The sequence below is a fragment of the Tyto alba genome, unplaced genomic scaffold (genome assembly GCF_018691265.1).
Source record: "Tyto alba isolate M040663 unplaced genomic scaffold, T.alba_DEE_v4.0 Super-Scaffold_15, whole genome shotgun sequence".
NCBI lineage: Eukaryota > Metazoa > Chordata > Aves > Strigiformes > Tytonidae > Tyto > Tyto alba.
In genome coordinates this window covers 6,809,536-6,828,091 of record NW_024881277.1, presented here as the reverse complement: position 1 = coordinate 6,828,091, position 18,556 = coordinate 6,809,536, and the positions used below count along the sequence as shown (strand labels likewise).

Below are 18,556 nucleotides of genomic sequence, written 5' to 3'. Positions count from 1 at the left end.
GATGTGCACAATGGAGGCACACATTAGCAAGGTCAGGTATTCCTCAGGCAGTGCCGCCAAGCCTTGGGCTGCATCAGTGTTCTCACACGTCAGTCATTTCAGGTGCTCTTACAGTATTTTTTCCATTCTTGTAGAAGAGAACTAATAACTTCTTCTTTCTTAGGAATAGGAGAACATTCTGATCCTGGCATGCAGGAATATGCCCATGAGTTCTTACGCTGACTTCCCCTACCACCGACCATTTTGATTTGCCTTCCAGTCAGGTGCTTGAGCTGCAACACGGTCTCTGATTCCTACGAGGCCTTCCTGGATATCCCACTGGATATAAAAGTAAGAGGTTTGGCAACTGTGCTTCAAGACGTCCCAAGGCCCCTGTAGCTTTCCAGAATGAATATGGTTGACTTAAAAATGCATACTGTGAACACAAGAGCGCTTGGTGGTGGGTGGGGTGTGGAATGGACGGTGTCCTCCTGGGCAGGCCATGGCACTGCTCTCCCTGTAGGTGCTGGCTTTAAGCTGGACAAGCACCCATTATCCTCGCTGCACCCTTGATAGACTCTCATCCCTCTTTCTTTTGCCCTCCCTCAACACCCATCTGGCTCCTAGGCTGATGTGTTGTGTTGTTTTCCTTACCGATGACCCTCCACACCATCGGGAACTGAACTGAGCGGTGGCACAGGCACGTAGCTCTTGACAGCCCCAGAAATCCTGGGGAAATGAGGGAAATGTCGACCATAATACCCTCTTTCTGCCTCCTCCTGGACACTGCCTGGGGGTTCGCAGTGGCTCTCCTCAACGTCATCTAGCTGGGTTTTTGTGTAAGCTCCTAGTGAGTGCTTGGCGAGGGTATTTCCCACAGCTCAGTGCTCTCCTTTCTCACTCCTCCAGGCAGCCTCATCTGTCACCACAGCTCTGGAGGAATTTGTGACACTCGAGCAGCTGGATGGCGAAAACAGCTTTAAATGTAGCCAGTAAGATGATTCCTAACGACATATTAGTACTAGATCCTGCGTGCGGGTGCAGCATGTTGTCCATCATAAGTCACCTTTTCACATAGGTTTGATGCACAATAATGAGACACAGCACTTTTTCGTATGGCCTTATGGTACTGAATAACCTTAAAATAGCGTAAGGCTGTGTGAGACAGGAGAGCTTGCCTGGCCACCTGGGGCAAGGCAGGGTGCATTTCAGCACTGGGCTCTGTGCTTGGCTTCAAGGTGTGACAAGATGGTTGCTGCCACCAAGAGGTTTACCGTCCATCGCGCACCCAGGGTTCTCACGGTGTGTCTGAAAAGGTTTGAAGATTTCACCAATGGGAAGATCGGCAACGTGCGTACGCAACTGGAGTGCAAGTTTCTCTTCCTGAAGCAGATTTCCCAAAGCAGTGCCCTCATGTTGCATTTTTCATGTTTCATTCTGGGGAGAGGAGAGTTCCCGTGGGAAGACAAGCGTGTACTCTGCTCCGACAGAGATGCTTTGGCTGACAACACTTTCCTGCCACCCAAAGACATCACTTGCGGGAAGACCAAGTGTTCATGAGCCCCAGTGATGTTTTTATACACCTCTGGGCCCTGCTCTTTGAGGACTATTTCATTTAGTGTTTCAGGATCATTTCGGAGACCTCTTGGTCTCTCTGTAGGTCGTGGATTATCCCAAGTATCTGGATCTCCACCCGTACATGTCGCAGACAACTGGAGAACCGCTCCTCTACTGCTTATATGCCGTCCTGGTACACAGTGGTGACAGCTGTCAGGCAGGACACTACTACTGCTACACAAAGGTTAAGAGCAACTTCCTTCCAAAGAAGGGAAAAATGTGTGCTGGGGAAAACAAATTTGCATGGCAAGGTTACTGGCAGCCAAGGTTTTGGGGAAGAAGGTCTCCTTAGGGGCTGGAGCGGATTTGATTTGGTGTGTGTACTCTTGGTTCTGTAGTTTTCTGCCTGTGTTCTTCTGGAGAAACCACGCAGTTCATCTCCAGGTATCGATGCCTTTCTTCACAGGCCAGCAATGGAGGGTGACACAAGATGGACGATACATCTGTGAACTGCTGAGACATCGACACAGTTCTCAGGCAGCAAGCCTACTTACTGTTTTATGCCAGGTAAAAACAAGTCACAAAATGTTTCTGTTTCTCTTTCTGTGTTTCTCTTACTGTCATAGGAGACAATTACTACCTGCATCCTTCAGTGCTGAAAAATCTGACCTAACCCACGCCAGTCCTTGTCTTTCCTTGATGGACTTTAGGCTGCTGCCCTGCTGTAAACTGCTACTTGTCTGCTATCTGAAGCTGTCCAATGTTGAGGTCCTGGTTTTGGCTGGAATAGAGTTAACGTTTCTTCTTAGTAGTTAGAATAGCACTGTGCTTTGGATTCAGTGTGGGATTTGGTATTAGAAAAATGTTGGTAACACACTGATGTTTTCAGTTGTTGCTGAGACATCAAGGACTCTCCAACTCCCCGTGTCCTGCCCGTGCGCAGGTGCACAAGAAGCTGGGAGGGAGCACGGCCAGAGCGCCGGATCCAAAGTGGCCAACTAAATATTCCCTGTGATGTAACGTCATGCTCAGTGTAGAAAGGAGGGGCGGCCAGGAAGAGGGGGGCTCTCCCTCGCTTCCAGGATTGCCATTGGGGGATCTTGGGATTTTGGGACTGCTGGCCAGGAATGGGCTGGGTAGCAGTCAGTGGGTGGTGAACAATCACATTGTGCATTGCCCATTTGTACTTTCTACTATTGTTGTTTCATTTTATTACAGTTACTAAACTGTTTTTATCTCAACCTATGAGACTCCCTTTACCCCTTCACTGGAAGAGGTTGCCCAGTGAAGTTGTGGCTGCCCCCTCCCTGGAAGTGTTCAAAGCCAGGTTGGACGGGGCCTTGAGCAACCTGGTCTGATGGAAGATGCCCCTGCCCATGGGAGGGGGTTGGAACTAGACAGTCTTTAATTTCCTTTCCAAGCATTTTATGATTCTATGTTTCTCTGAAATGGAGGCTGTCAGGGGCATAAAGACAAGGTCTTGTTTTGACACCAGTCAAGTTTCCCATTCTCATCTTGGTTATGTCTTCTCTCTGTTGTAGGAACGGCTCCAAGAAAATGACTGAACCCCAGAGGAGGTGCTCGGATTTGCAACCTGGAGAAAGGGCTTATTCCCCACCAGCACTGTCCTACGCCCGTTCCTTCCTCAGTCAGTGGGCGGCCGGCAGCGAGCAGGTGGGCTCTGTGGGACCACAGGGTCTGCCTTGCCTGACCAAGGCAGCTCCGGGGAGGTGGCCAGGGCAACAGATGGACAGTGGACTTATTTCTGGGATCTCTTTTCCCTCCCACAAGCTGCAGCTTTCTTCACAGTTGCAGCACCGCTCCCTCTCCAAGCACCCCACCTAGATCCATCCCATTTCTCCACCTTTGGCCCTTCTGCCTTTGCAGCCCTCCAGGAGAGCCTTTGGGAGGCCCTTGGCTGTTCCCTCCCACAGCTCCTGGGGCTTCCTCCCAGTGCTGCCTCTGCCCAGGAGGAGCTCAGAGAGACTTTCCAGAGACTCGGGCAGCTCTGCTGGCTGGCCCCCCTGCCCAAAGGTCCCTCGAGAAAGAGTTTTAACCCGTGTTCTGCTTTTGGGATCGCCTTGCAAAACCAGCACTCATTGGGAACGAGCAGTCAGAAAAGCCAAAGCCAGAGTTAAAAAAACTTGTTGGCCTTGCATGTGTAATTTACGGGGTGTTTCCTTCCTTCTCTGTAGGATTTGAGGCAGTTGGTGGAAATAGCCAGTACTACAAGTTTTTGGTATGGGGTTTTGAAAGCTGTGGGCTTGCATGTGCCCACCTTGCATTCTCTTAAAGTTCGAGTTCTAGTCACTGGAACGGAAATGGTCTGCATGAGCCAGCACCGAGCGGGACTGCAACAGGCTGGACGGCCGGGCCGAGGGTGCTGCTCAGTGGCACCGGGCGTAGTTGGAGGCCAGGAACCAGCGGTGGCATCCAGCGGTCAGGGCTGGGCCCAGGACTCTTTGCCACCTTCCTTAATTCATGGGCCGGGTGGCGGGCTGGAGCAGGGCTCGGCCCGGGTGAGTGCCCCCCCCGGGGGCTCTCCCGGCCAGCCTCACGGAGCCTGCGCTGCTGGGAAATGGCTGCCGAGAAGAGGACGCAGCCACCAACGCCGTCCCCCTCGGGCGGCCAGCGCCAGCAGGAAGCTGCAGCCCGCGGAGAGCCCAGGCCCGAGCGGGACCCTGGCAGGAGCTGCGGCCCCTGGAGAGGAGCCCAGGCAGCAGCAGGTTCTCTGGCCGCAGCTGGGGCCTGCGGGGCCCAGGCGGGAGCAGGGAAACGGCCTGAGGAGGAAGGGGCGGCAGAGACGAGGCGCCCGCAGCCCCGTGCCCCGTCCCGCTGCGGCGCTCGCTCGAGGGGGAGAGGCGGCCGAGGAGCCGGGCAGGGAGGAGCGCGGCTGAGCCCGGGCACAGCGGCGCTGGGGAAGCGGCTGCCGGCGGGGTTTGTTCCCGCTCCCTTTCTGAGGGACGGACAAACCGCCCCGAGCCCGGCCCGCTCAGGCCCCGCGCGCTGGGGAGGGGGCGCGGGGCGGCGCTGGGAGGAGGGGCCCGGGCTGCCCTGCCCGGCAACAGCCACGCCATTGGCCACGGCTGAGCCAATGGGCGGGGCCGGAGGCGGCCCGGCAGTCCCGGCCGGCCGGGGGCGGGGCCTGAGGAGCAGCGCGGGGGCGGGGCCGCCCTCCCCAGCCGCTCCCCGTGGGCCCCAGGGGAGCGCTGGGTCGGGCCGGGCCTGGCCAGAGCGGGCCGGGGCCGTTTGCCTTCGCCCGCCCTCGCTGGCTGCCGGGCGCAGCCGGGCCGGGCTCCTCCCGCTGTCCCCCAAATCGGGAATGAACCCCCTGAGCCCAGGGGAGCCCCCAGAGGCAGGCATTCTCTGTGCCCCAGCGCGGGGGGGGGGGTCCCTGCGCCCCGCGGGCATGCCCCGGGACAGAGGGAAATGGGGCACCCCCTGCCCCAAGAGGGGATTATTTTCATAAAGCAACCAGGAGATATCATTAGTTGAGTGAAAATGGCGGGTTTTCACCTCTTCACACCTGCAGCAGCTCCTTTTTCTTTGTTTCTCCCAGGCTGTCTCTCTCAGTACTTTTCCACTGCCCTCTCGGGGAGGATTGGGGGGGGGCGAAGTCCAGGTCTCTCTCCATCAGGTTCTTCGCTTAACCCTTTTCTGCTGGCTTCCATTCCTCCCCAGCCCCCCCCACCCAAGTTCCCCTTTACATGACACCTAACCACAGACCACTCCCCATCCTCCTCCTTGCCCAACTCCCCACCGATGCCCAACCACATGCCTAACTTGTGACCAAAAAAGCCTTGCTTGACTGTTATAATTTTAGCAGCACTAATTTTAATAACAGCTTTAGCCTGACTCAATAAAAGTAATTGTTTAATTACTTTTAGCAAAAGCAGAATAATTCCGTTATTTATCACAAACCACTCTGATTTACGGATGAAAGACTTCACAACTAAGGGTTGTAAAGCAGGTATGTTTATTCTGCGCCGGGCACATGGGGAATCGCTCCGCCACAACAAGCCTGTGCCCCCCCCCGCCGCTCCCAGCCTTGCTTATATGTTACAAAGTGTTGCATATTCATGAGACGCTTATACATATTCACAACATATCCCCGCCTACCCTCCCTTCTTATTATAATTAGGTCTCCTCCTCCTTGCGGCTGCGCAGTGAGTTCCTTTGGTCCTGGGCAGGGGTCGTGAAGGGCTGGGTGGTGGTCGTGGGAGGAAGTATCTCCTCTTCCTCACTGCTGAACTTTTCATCCTGAATTCCTGCGCAGTCTCTGTCGCCTCCTGGACCCGGGCTAAACCGCAGAGCTGGTTTGTGCTGGTTGTGGGGTAATCTTCTGCTGACACCCACTTACTTAGGGGTGGAGGGGAGGCTTTGTACTGAACAGGAGATAGCGGCTGAGCAATACAAACATAGCAATATCTATCTCGTGCAAGCATAATACCAATTTTGGTTAATATCCCATTTCAATCAGCACTGCCATCTTTGCCTACCTGAAGCCCCCCTCCATCTCCTCCCCATCCCTGGACCTGGTGGTGTCAGTTCTGTACTCGGTGGTGCCTCCAGCAGTGAACCCCCTCATCTACAGCATGAGGAACCAGGAGATGAAGGACGCACTGAAGAAGCTGATTCACTCAGCTGACTCTCAACAGGGATAAGCCGCCCGTGTCTCTTCAGAAGTCATTTCCTAATTCTTATCTGAAACCTTCTGTGCAGTAAGCGTTTTATTTGTGAAACTCTTGTTTGTTCCTAAAATGTCTGTATCCACTCCTCTTCCTCAGAGACATGAACCAGCCTCTCTGACAGAGAGGCTTTTGTGCATGTGTCTGGTAGGACAGTACAGCTGGCCTTCCTAGTCACATATCTATAATAAAACAATTTTTTCAGTGCCGATATCTGGAGGTTGGTCTCTTCCTCCCAAGCTGAGGTCAGGAACAGGCTGAAGGAATTGCCCCTCTGAGCGTGCTGCTGTGCTGGGGTTCTCCAGGGGTTCAGGGCAGGAGGGCATGGGGGGATGTGTTAGGGAATAGGCCTGTGCTGCCCCTTCACGTGGGGGTGCCCAGTGCAATGGCAATGATGGCTGATCCATGGGGATCTCCCTGGGACCATCTCCCCGTGGCTTTCAGCCACCACTGCCCTGCAGAGCAGCACCGCCAGCTCAGGGCCGTGCCTGAGGTGACATCCCGCGACAAGAGCAGACCTATTTCTGGAGGCACCAGTTTGGGCAGCTTTTCTCTCGCTGGCACAGCAGGAGCTGCCTGGGGAGCCCCCAGTGCAGGAGTCTTGTGCTGGGGAGAGGGACGGGCACAGAGGGGCTGCCAGCACTGGGCAATCAGGATCTCTTGGAGAGAAGAGCAGCAGAGAGAGGGAGACGCTGGCCTGCGTCTGCTCATGGCATGGCTGGCCCCAGCCCTGGGGCTGATGGGGAGGCTGAGAGCCCTCTGTGCCCCAGGAGCTGCTGTGACCTTCCGAGGGGCTGGGGCTGTGGGGTGAGTGCCCAGAGCTCTGCAGCACCCTGCGCTGGGCAATGCCCTGGGGCCAGCCAAGACTGGGATGTTGTACTGGGCTGGGATGGTCTGGGGAGAGTGTGGTGGGCATGGGGAGTGCTGGGGAGGTGCTGGGCTGGTGTGGAAAGTGCCTTGGAGAGAAAAACACCAGTGTACAGCTTATACTGTGTGAAGATGCAGGGTGAGCACTCACACCAGGGGATTTGTGGTGCGGAGCCAGGGCTCATGACAGGGATCAAAGATATGAAGGCAGAGGAGAGAGGGTGCCACTTTGTGCTCTTGGTGGCATGGCCAGACTGGAAAGGTGGCCCAGGACATTCATCACCCCCCAGCCTATCTAGCTGGTCATTTACAGCACTGGCTGCTCACCCAGGTTTATGGGTGAGCGTTGCTGCTAAACCATCTCCATCCTCCTGCTGGTCTCAGTGCCTGTATGGGGGGACCAGCCAGCCCTGCCCGGCCTCTCTCCTGGTGCAGACCCTGGCAGACTGAAGAGAAGGGAGGTCTGTGAATGCCCACATGGGACACAGCTGGGGCTTGGAAGGGTTGGATACTGCAAATTGTATGTTATGAGGTTATGTCTTGCTGGGCTATGGCAGGGATAATGAATGTAGATGTGGCACATAGGGACCACATTTAGTAGTGGGCTTGGTAGTGTTAGTTTAATGGCTGGATTTGATGACCTTAAGAATATGTTCCGACCGTAAATGATTCTATGATTCTGTGACTGACAGGGAAGATGTGGAGTGAGGCATGGCTGTTTAATGTGGCTCACATATATGGAGCTCCTTTACAGGACAGGCAACACTTTGAATTCATGCTTGTCATAAAATCACAGAATCACAGAATGGTTTGGATTGGAAGGGACCTTTGCAGATCATCTAGTTCCAACCTCCCTGCTTTGATGATTAACTTCTATTAGTTCTTTTTCTCTTTTTTTTTTTTTTTTCTGATTATTCAGTGTTTTTAAGACTTGTCAAAGAAAAACAGCAAGTACACCAAAAGAGATATTGAGTGAATTGCCAGTAAGAGCCAGTTGAGCTACCCCCATGCCTGTGTGTTCCTGGCAAGGAGTCTGTCCTGAGAAGGGGATCCAGCCTCTGCCACTCTCTGGAGAGGGAAATCAGCAGTGCCCATGCCTCCTGGGGACACAAAAGGAGACTTTTACAAGAGTTACCTTCATGTCAACTGCTTTGGAAGGGCTACTTGAAGATGGCTTACATTGCAAATACTGATTGAATTGACATTGCCCAGCATGTCTACGAAGCAAGCAGAGTGTTTCATTACACTAATTTACACTTAGGCAGATTAATTAATTTTTGTTTCTTTCTTTGTTTCTTTCAGGTACTGCTACTCTTAGGGAAGTCATACTAACATCTTAAGGATTCTTGACAGAAGCCTCACTGTGTTTACATCTCAAGAATTGGGATGCCAGAGGCCAAGGGAAGGACGTGTTGGACACTCATCAGGGTTTTAGCAAACCAAAGCGTGTTCCCCTCTCCCCAGCACCATACCCTCTTTATCGAGAGATGTGAGAAACTCTGAAAACTAGATCTGAACTCACAGTTGTGTAACTTATGCCTAGTTGAAAAAAGTGTTTTCATGCAAGATCACGATTTGAGATTTCATTTGAGACCAAACCATTTAAATTCACACTACCTCCATCTTCATTCTGATGCTGCGTGATGTGTGACAGAGCTGTTCTGCATCTCCAGGCAGGATGGGGAAAAATTTGATGCTTGAACTTTGAAATTGTCCCCTTGCCAGCAATGTGAATGCAGCAGGCTGGAGCCAAGAGGCCCAAGAAACCAAATTTCTGTAGGGCCAGCTAATGAAACATCCCATAGGCTGTGGGACTTCCTTTCTGCTGATAGAGAATTTGTAAATCCAGATGATACGGCTTCACCTATTTTTTGTTTCTCTTTGAAACTTGTCTCTCTGAGGTATTTAGCCTGTATTTCTAATTTAAAAGTCTGGTTTTGAAAAACTAGCCCAGTGTGTGGAGATTTTTAGTGTCTAATTCAAGGAGGTGATGGGGTTTATACTCTGGGTAACTCTCACGGGTTTCTGTCAGGAATTTTGCTGAATCCTGATGATTTCCTTCCCTGAGTCTCCTTTCTAGAGAAGCCTCACCTGGAGTTCAAGGTATTCAGGGTTGTCAGGAAAGGCAGGCCTTGCCACAACAGATTCCAGCCTTTCCAGCAGTTCAGAAGCTGCAGCTTGATTTGAGAACTAGCTTAGCAATGCTTCCTCCCTGCAGTGCCTGGGGAGAGCTGAGCTGTGCCTGGGTCACTGAAAGAATTGTTGGTGTTATAAGCTCCAGCACACAGTACAAAGCAGGGGGAATTTTTTTTTTTTTTTTTTTGCTGCTGGTGCATCACTTATTGATCTGTGGGAAGAAAAGGGCAAGGGTAGAGCAGGGCATTAGATCTGAGTCAGGGTTTGCAGAGAGATCGCGGAAGGGAAGATGTGGTGGGGTAGAGGCAGAGAGTGAGGCCCCAGGTCTTTGTTCCCAGGCACCGTCAGCACAGAGGCCAACCCTTCATGCTGAGCATTGCAGGTGGGTGCTGGATGTCCCGAGTCAGGGAACTGCCGATTTTGCTGTGGGTGTTTGTGCAGTGAAAGTGTGTGAGTGAGAGCTGAGTCTCAGCCCTGTCTTGTGCTGCACATGTCCCCAGCCCAGCTCCCTCCTTCCCCAGATACCCTGAGACCCAGTAACTTCCAGCAGAGATGCTGGGGAGGGGCTGGTGGTGCTGAGTTCCAGCTGGCTGGGATCTGTTGGAGCCCTCCCTGGCACTTACCCACTTCAGTTGGCATGGGGGAAAAGTCAGTGCAGGGTCTCTGGGGCCATATCACCTGAGCCCTTCTCCTCCCACAGGGCTCTCTTCTTTCCCAGTTTCTCCATCTTGTCTCCTTCCCTCACCGTTCCACAAGCCAGACCCTCAGCTTTCTGACATGGACTCTCACTCATCCAGTGGGGAGGGCTGGGGGCTTTACTCATCCTTGTCAGCTCTGCTAAAGCTGGTTGCTTCCAGAAGCAAACCATCACAGCCAGGAGGTGGGTTTGACAATGCTGAGAGCAATATGTATTTCAAGGAGCACAGCTGGTGAGGCTGCTTCTCAGGCAGGCACTTTCCCTGGCTGTTCACTCAGGCATGTCCTGGGCATAGATTTTGTCCCACCTTTTCTTTTACTGTCTCACACACAGTGTGGGCTCAAGCATCCTCTGTCATGATCTCATTGAACAGTCCCTTTTTCTGAGCAGGTAACTCCTGACCTGCTCCTGGTCAATGCAAGAACTTGGCCTGCTCAGGGCAGGAATGCTCTCCTCAGAAGGGCAGCGTTTCTGAGAGCTGAGACCACTCACCCAGCACTGCGCTCAGCCTTCTCCCGGTTGGAGAAAGGACATCTGCCTTGATCTTTTGACAGAAACAATTTATTTCAAATCATGGCACTGGTTTTCCTTGTCAGAGCACAGAGGATCTCAGTTCTAAACAGCTATTCTGGTCATGTTGAGGAACCCCCGAGCACAGTAAAGCAGGATGTCAAAATGTGAGCAAAAGCACATGATGTTTGCATTCCAGCACGAGGAAGAGGCAGCTCCATGGGGCAAGGCAGCCCTGTGGTCAGAGGGAGTGCTCTTGGGACAAGTGGGTTTGTCCGGTCCTGAAGAACCCCGGTACCTTCTTCGAGGTTAGAGAGAGACAAAAATATACTATAAACAATGCTAAGAATATGGAATTTTTGTTTCTTTGCATATTTTTAAGCCGTATTTCCATTCAATCTCTTCTTCCACTTAGTGCAGAAATGCAGCTGTTTTATCACAGGCCTCCTTCCTGGTAAGTGGGGAAAGAAAGAGAAACAAACCTGTATGGAAAAATGGGAATAGGGGAGTCGGACATCCCTCACGAAGTTCCTGCTGAGGGGAATGGGGAATGTGCCCTCAATCCAGACTCCACTCTTCCTCCTATCACTCATCATGTCTGTGATTGGGCACATCCTCATCATTGTTTTGATGGTGTCAGAGCAGCATCTGCACACCCCCACGTACTTCTTCTGGGGCAATCTGCCCTCCTTGGAGACCTGCTACAGCTCCACCCTCCTGCCCCGGCTGCTGGCCAGCTTGCTGAATGGGGACGGGACCATTTCTGCTCACAGCTGTATGGCTCAGCTCCACTGCTCTGGCTGCTTTGCAACTGCCGAGTGTTACCTGCGGGCCATGATGGCCTATGATTGGATCTGGGCACGTTCCAGCCCCTGCTCTGCAGGCTTCATGACCTGGAAGGTCTGCCTTCAGCTGGAGGTTGCACCTTGGCTATGTTGGTGTGTGCGACAGTCCCAGTCTTCTTATCCCAGCTGAAGTTCTGTGGCCCCAGGGCAACTGGCCACTTGTTCTGTGACCTCTCTGCTGGAGATTGCCTGCAGTGGCACCAGCGTGGTCACACTCACATCCTTCATCCTGTCTTTCCTGAGCGTTGTCTTCCCCTTCCTGTTTGCTTTTGCATCCCATGTGTGCATCATAGCTGCCATCCTGAGGATCCCATCCAGCATGGGCAGCAGAAGGCCTTCTCCTCCCGCTCCCCTCCCCTCATTGTCATCTCTTTTCTCCTGCACCCTCCTCACTGTCTACCTGCTGCCCAGAACAGCCCCGCTGAGGCAGCTCAACAAAGTGCTCTCCCTCTTCTGCCACTGTCCTCACGCCCCTGGTCAATCCCCTCGTCTACAGCCTGCGGAACAGGGAGGTCAGGGAGGACCTGAGGAAAGCTCTCAGGAAAGACAAGGTCTGCACCCAGGTTGCACAATAATGTTCCACCTGCAGGGATAAATGCTTTCTGCTTCTGTTTTATCTCAGTAGGGAGGACATGGGCAGGCCTATGGTGTCCAATGCTGCAAACACTGTTTTAGGAGGGTGTGATATTGAGCATGCCTGTGGGATGGAAAAGGTTGGGGGGAAGACATTTCCTTTGAGAGAGTTCATAGAATCAGAATCAGAATAGGTTGGGTTGGAAGGGACCTTTAAAGGTCACCTATTGCAACCCCCCTGCAATGAACAGGGAGAGATTCAACTAGATCGATTTGTTTAGAGCCCTGTCCAACCTGACCTTGAATGTTTGCAGGGACGGGGCATCTACCACCTCTCTGGGCAATGTGTTCCAGTGTTTCACCACCTCATTGTAAAAGCTTTCTTCCTTATATCTAGTCGGAATCTACTCTCTTTAAGTTCAATACCGTTATCCCTTATCCCATTGCTACAGGCCTTTTTAGATAGTCTGTCCCCGTCTTTCCTATAAGACCCCAAGAAGTACTGAAAGTCTGCAATAAGGCCCATGGCCTCTCTGGGCACACTCCAGAATCCCAGGGGAGGGTGACAGAGCAGACAGGAGCACTTGCAATGAGCCTGTCCAAGGCGGCCGAGATGGAGCTCACTGGGAAGGTGGGGTTGTTCCTGCAGTCACACACAGAAGTGTCAGGGCTCTGTCAGGTGCCCACAGCTGAGCTGGCCTCAGGCACTCCTCTTACACACAGGGCTGTTCAGAGACACGAGTCCTTCCCTTGCACACGCAGAGGCAGTGCACTGCAGGAGCCATAGTGTCTCTCTGAACTCCTGCTGCCACCCCCAGAGGCTGGGAGGCACCTCAGCCCTGCGGTGCTCGCCCTGCTCTGCACCCGTGGGAGATGCCCCGAGGCACGAGGAATGGACACAGGGACCGGGTTCAGGGAAGCACCTCCCAGTGCTGCATTCAGGGGGTTTCCCAGGGGATGTCAATCAGTTCAATGGTATTTTAATCTGCAGGCCACTTTCCTGGGCATGTTCATGAGAGCAGCTTTGAAGCAAAACTTGAGCCCTCGGGCAGTGCCCTGAGAAGATCACCTTTCTTCATGGAAACGCTGTTGTGGAGGCCCGCTCTGTCCCAGAGGTGCCCACTGCCTGTCCCTGCCTGCAGTCACAGAGCTCCCACCCAGGAGGACGGGGACCAAGCTGCACTCAGGCATTTCACCAGTGCAAGGGCAGAGGAGGAAAGAGAGAATAAATGAGACCAAGCAGTGGTGCTCCCTGGCAGTGCTGCTCTGCCCGGATGCTTTTCCCCTCCATCTCTGCATACAGACACTGTCCATGTACCTCCAGGGTAGGTCTCAAAAGAAGGAACACAGGAAAGTCACAGCAGGGTTCATGATTGTTTTTAAACACACAGGGCAGGGCTCCTTATTTACACGGTCTCTTGTTCATACAGAAGTTGATAGATGCGTAATTAAAAATGGCACAAACAATGACATTTCCTTATGGACAATATCATGTAAAGTAAAATAAAGTAAATAAACCTAAAACCAACAACGAAAACCACACAAAACAAACCAAAAAAAGGGCTTGTCCTGTACTGAATTACAATATGATTCATTAGTGGAAGGTGATAAGCAGTTTATTGCTTTTGAAAATCATCCAGTCATCAGTTTCCATACTGCATCCTTGATCTCCTGGTTCCTCATGCTGTAGATGAGGGGGTTCACTGCTGGAGGCAACACCGAGTACAGAAATGACACCACCAGGTCCAGAGATGGGGAGGAGATGGAGGGGGCTTCAGGTAGGCAAAGATGGCAGTGCTGATAAACAGGGAGACTACGGCCAGGTGAGGGAGGCACGTGGAAAAGGCTTTGTGCCATCCCTGCTCAGAGGGGATCCTCAGCACGGCCCTGAAGATCTGCACATAGGACAGCAGAATAAAAACAAAAAACCCAAATGCTAAACAGGCACTAACCACAAGGAGCCCAACTTCCCTGAGGTGGGATCCTGAGCAGGAGAGCTTGAGTATCTGGGGGATTTCACAGAAGAACTGGTCCACAGCATTGCCTCCGCAGAGGGGTAGGGAAAATGTGTTGGCAGTGTGCAGGAGAGAATTGAGCAGCCCAGTGCCCCAGGCAGCTGCTGCCATGTGGACACAAGCTCTGTTGCCCAGGAGGGTCCCGTAGTGCAGGGGTTGGCAGATGGCAACGTAGCGGTCATAGGCCATGATGGTGAGAAGATAAAAGTCTGCTGAGATCAAGAAGAGAAAGAAAAAGAACTGTGTAACACATCCCATGTAGGAGATGTCCCTGGTGTCCCAGAGGGAATTGGCCATGGCTTTAGGGAGAGTGGTGGAGATGGAGCCCAAGTCAAGGAGGGAGAGGTTGAGGAGGAAGAAGTACATGGGGGTGTGGAGGTGGTGGTCACAGGCGATGGCGGTGATGATGAGGCTGTTTCCCAGGAGGGCAGCCAGGTAGATGCCCAGGAAGAGCCAGAAGTGAAGGAGCTGCAGCTCCCGTCTGTCTGCAAATGCCAGGAGGAGAAATTCTGTTACTGAGCTGCTGTTGAAAATTTGCTCCATCTTTGGGTAATGAGGGCCTGACTAAGGAGAAGAAGACATTGACTGGTTAGCACTGCTTTCTCTGATGAAAACTTGCTTAATTTCTCACCGAACACCCACCTACTCATTTCTCTCACTCCAGAAGTGCCTTCCTGCCAATCCCTGGTTAGATGTCTGCTGTTTTCTGGCTGAGGGTGCAGTGGGGACCAAGGGATTCTGCTGTGGGCTCTGCAGGAGTCAGTCCTGCTGTGCCCCAACAGGCAGAGAGGAACCCGCAGTGATCGCTCCTTAAATCCCCTCATGAAATCACAGAGATTTCAGCACTGTCCCTCCCAGGGCACCCGGCTGCAGAGCAGAGCTGTGTGGCACTGCTTTTCTTGCTTTTGCCCCTCTTGCCCTGTCCTACCTGTGCAGTGCATTTGGAAGGCAGACAGCATTGACATTTCTGTTACGCTCAATGTGCTGGAGATCCCGGGGATGCAAACGTACAGACCCTTGGTGCGGAGTGAGGAGAGCCACTCTGTCCATCAGGCTTGCTCTCAGCTGCCCTGGGCTTTCACCTCTTTAATCTGGAGGAGGGTCACAGCCAGCTCTGCCCTTGAAAGGAAACTCCATGCTGCTGAGAGCAGAGGAATCCACATTAAATCTCCCCTCCCCAGGAAAGATCTTTGAGCTTTTAGATTGCTTGCAGATGGGGTGTCTGGCAAAATGCTCATCTTTCTCCGCAGCCCATGGAGAGCCTTTCCCAGAGAGCCCCAGGCTAGAAGGGAGCTGGGGCACCTTGCTCCCATGGACACATCTGCATGGCAGGACCTGCAGGGCCAGTGGCTGAGCTGCAGCTGAAAGCCCCATCCCCAGAGAGCCTGCAAACCAGAGCAGCAGCAGCAGAGGGAGGTGGAGAAACAAGGATAAATGCCCCAATGCTTCTGCCAAGGGAGGCAAGGCCAGGGAGAGACAGATGGGCTCTCGGGGGAGTCTCCTCTGCTGCAGCTCTGGCTGCAGAGGAGGCAGCTCCTGCCCTGGAGCCCAGGGCCTGGAGGGCAGAGGCTGTGCTGGCTGGGGGAGGAGACCAGGGGGGCTTCTTAGGGAAAATCTCCTTCACTGAAGGACTAATAGGGCAGTGCCCAAATACCACCCCTGAGCCATTGCTGTCAGCCTGTTTCTGTCCCTCCCTGCCAAAGCCTCTGGTGCCTGGAGCTGTCCCTGCCTGGAGCTGATTCTCTGTCCCCTTATCTCCTCCCTGTCAGTGCTGCCAGCCCCCATCCCACCCGCCCTGTGCTCAGCTCTGCTCTGCGGACCCCTCCTGGCAGCAGGACACTGCCCAGGGATAGCCATGTGTTGTCAGGTTGTAAGAAGACACCACAGCAGTGATGGGTCTTTCAGTAGGCAAAGCAACAGGTGAAAGGACTTAAGCAGTTTCCTCACAGAACTTCACAGCTCTCACTCTAATGCTGTAGGAGTCTGGGTCAAACATAAAGCTCCACTACTATTCACAGCCTCCCAAATACATCAGGAAACTGTAGACACAGATCCTAGAAAGCCCCTTTCCTTCCACGTAGACCCTGCCTTGATGTACTTCTAGAAAAGCTGCCTCTGGCATTGTGGTGGGGCTAATCTGCACTCCTGATCCACGCATCAGCACTCTCTGGAGAGCAGAAGGAGCCTGCCCTGGCGGGGGTCTCTCCTTCCCCCCACAGCTTCTCCCCACAGCGCCGTGGGGAGCTCCCCGGGCAGGCTGAGTGCTGACCCTGGCAGGCGGCAGAGTCCCTGCCCCAGCACACAGCCCCCTGGGGTGCAGGGACCCTGCTGGGAAGGACAGCCCTGGGCACCCCTGCCTGCACACCCGGCTGCACACCCCTGCAGCCGGCCCCGCCAGAAGGCAGCCCTCATGCCCTGGCCCTTGCAGGGGGCACCAGGGAAGCGCTGCTCGGGAGCAGATCCTCCTCCTCCTCCTCCTCCCTCCCTCCTCTAGGCAGGAGGCAGATTCCTGGCGGCTCTGCCGCCTTCCCCAGATCCCTCCCCGAGCTGCAGCTGCATTGCCCTGCACCCCCAGACTTACTGTGGCCAGGGCCCTGACGCTTTCTCCTCCTCGGAGCTCTCAGCAGCCTCCCAGCCCAGGCTGCCTTGAAGCTGTGTGTGCCTCGCTGCTCTGCCCTGGGTGCCTGCAGGCAGTGCCCCAGCCCTGCTGCGCTTTGCAGAGGAGCTGCTCCTGGGCAGAGCTGTCTCTCTGCAGCGCTGCCCACTTGCCAGGAGCTCCCTCCGGCCCAGGAGCCCGGCCCAGCTCAGCACCACAGCAACAGCCCAAGGTGCCACTTGCTGTGGCCCCTCTGGGCTCCCTCCAGCTGTCCCTGGGGCTCCAGGGAACCTGCTGTGACACAGCCTGATGCAATCACTGATAATCCCTCCTTCATCTGGGAGAGGCACTACTTTCCAGCACTGCCATTTCTCCTTAAAAATTACAATTTGGGTGATATAATCAGGTTTTATTGTCCTATCATTACATAGGACATCCAGACACTTATTGGGAGGGATCTGTAGCTGAGCTCATTTTCTCATCTCAGATCATGATAGAGATGGAGATCAGGAGTGAGCTGTTCAGACACAGTTAGAGACATCTGAGGGTCAGGAGGTGTTCCAAGAAATGTGCGGAAGACTGCAAGCTCTTATGGAGCAATGCTGAGAGACAGGACAGCATCTGGGGGCATCTTCTTGGCATCTGAAGGGGACCATCTTTGGCCAACAGGAATGACAGCAGATGCCCACATTTAGTACAAGTGACTCTGCCACTGTCTGTTTTGTTCTGGGCAGCCTGTGCAAGGATTACTCTGAGCAAATAGAGTCATGTACATTTGGGAGAGCTCAGTTTCTCTCTGTCTTTTCCATCAGCTGAATTTACTTGATCCCCACAACAGTGGTCTCATGAACACCTCCACATTACTTCACCAATCTTAGGGCATTTATGGTGTTTAATGACAAACAGGGCCTTCCAGTGTTACGTGAGGTGCCAAGGCTCTCTCACTCAGCTCCATGGGGTTGGCTGGGACAGCACTGGTACTATACATGCAAGCAATCTCCCTCCAGATCGGGGCTGTGACAGACCCCCCGCACAGCACTGCAGACAGATTCGGGGCTGCTGTGCAAGCCACTGACTGCCACCACTGCAACGTGGCAAGGTCTGTCCCTTCTCTATCCAGGAGATGGAGAGCAGTCCAGGAACACCAGGCACATCACACTGTGGTCTCTACACAAGTGTTTACCTTCTCAGACTGTTGGTTTTTATCTCCAACATTACCCACCCCCTCGATGATGCAGTCAAGGAAACGACAAAAAATTTTCACACCAGGCCTGTCAGCAGAACCTAGCTGTTCATGGAGATCACCTCCACATCCAATGATGTCCATCCCTAGCAGAGAAGACAGCAGTAAAATAAACCTGAATCTATCCAGGACTGCACTGCCCAGTCCTATTTCTATCACACGTAGATGGTGAGAGAGCTGAGATACTTCATGTCCTCTTTGCCTCATCTTTCACCAAGTTCTCCTAAGCCATTGTGCCTTATCACAGGCATCTGGAGGAAAACAGCTGAAGGTGAGGAGGAATCAAATAAGGGGCTACTTGATCAATCTCAAATGTCACCTGTCCAAAAGAACAAGTTTTATCAATCTGTCTATACATAGTGGAGAGAAAGTGTCATCAGCTTGCTCGTTCTTGTCCATGGCCTATGAAAATATTTACGGGAATGTACAGAACAATGTCAAAGTTCTGAAAATGAACTCCTCTTACACACTGATTGCACCAAGGAGTTTTCTGGAAATGTTGAAATTTTTGCCTAATATCTTCAGTCCAGAGTTGATGCAGTTGATCACAAATTCGTGGCCACCACCTCCAAGATACATGAGGGTAGATGAAACCCTGACATGGGAGAGGGAAATGTGACCCTGGGCTGATGGGAGACTTTCTGGAGGGGTACCTGGTGGACAGGCAGTTGAGAGAACTAATTTCTCTCCCTTGAGTAGAAGAGGAAGCCTGGACAATTGCACCCAAGCTGTCACGTGTTGGACGAGAAAGAGAAGTGAGTGGATCTAGATGTTGCAGAGCCTACCTGAAGATGTACCTGTAACCCAGATACAGGGCTGAGTGTGGATTTGGCTGTGAAAAAGGGGGTGA

At 53.1% G+C, this 18,556-nt stretch overlaps 1 pseudogene; it reads right to left on the bottom strand.

The window, feature by feature from the left end:
• Positions 1-11,710: 11,710 nt before the first annotated feature.
• On the bottom strand, positions 11,711-14,410 carry LOC122153051 (annotated as a pseudogene).
• Between the last annotated feature and the right edge of the window lie 4,146 nt (positions 14,411-18,556).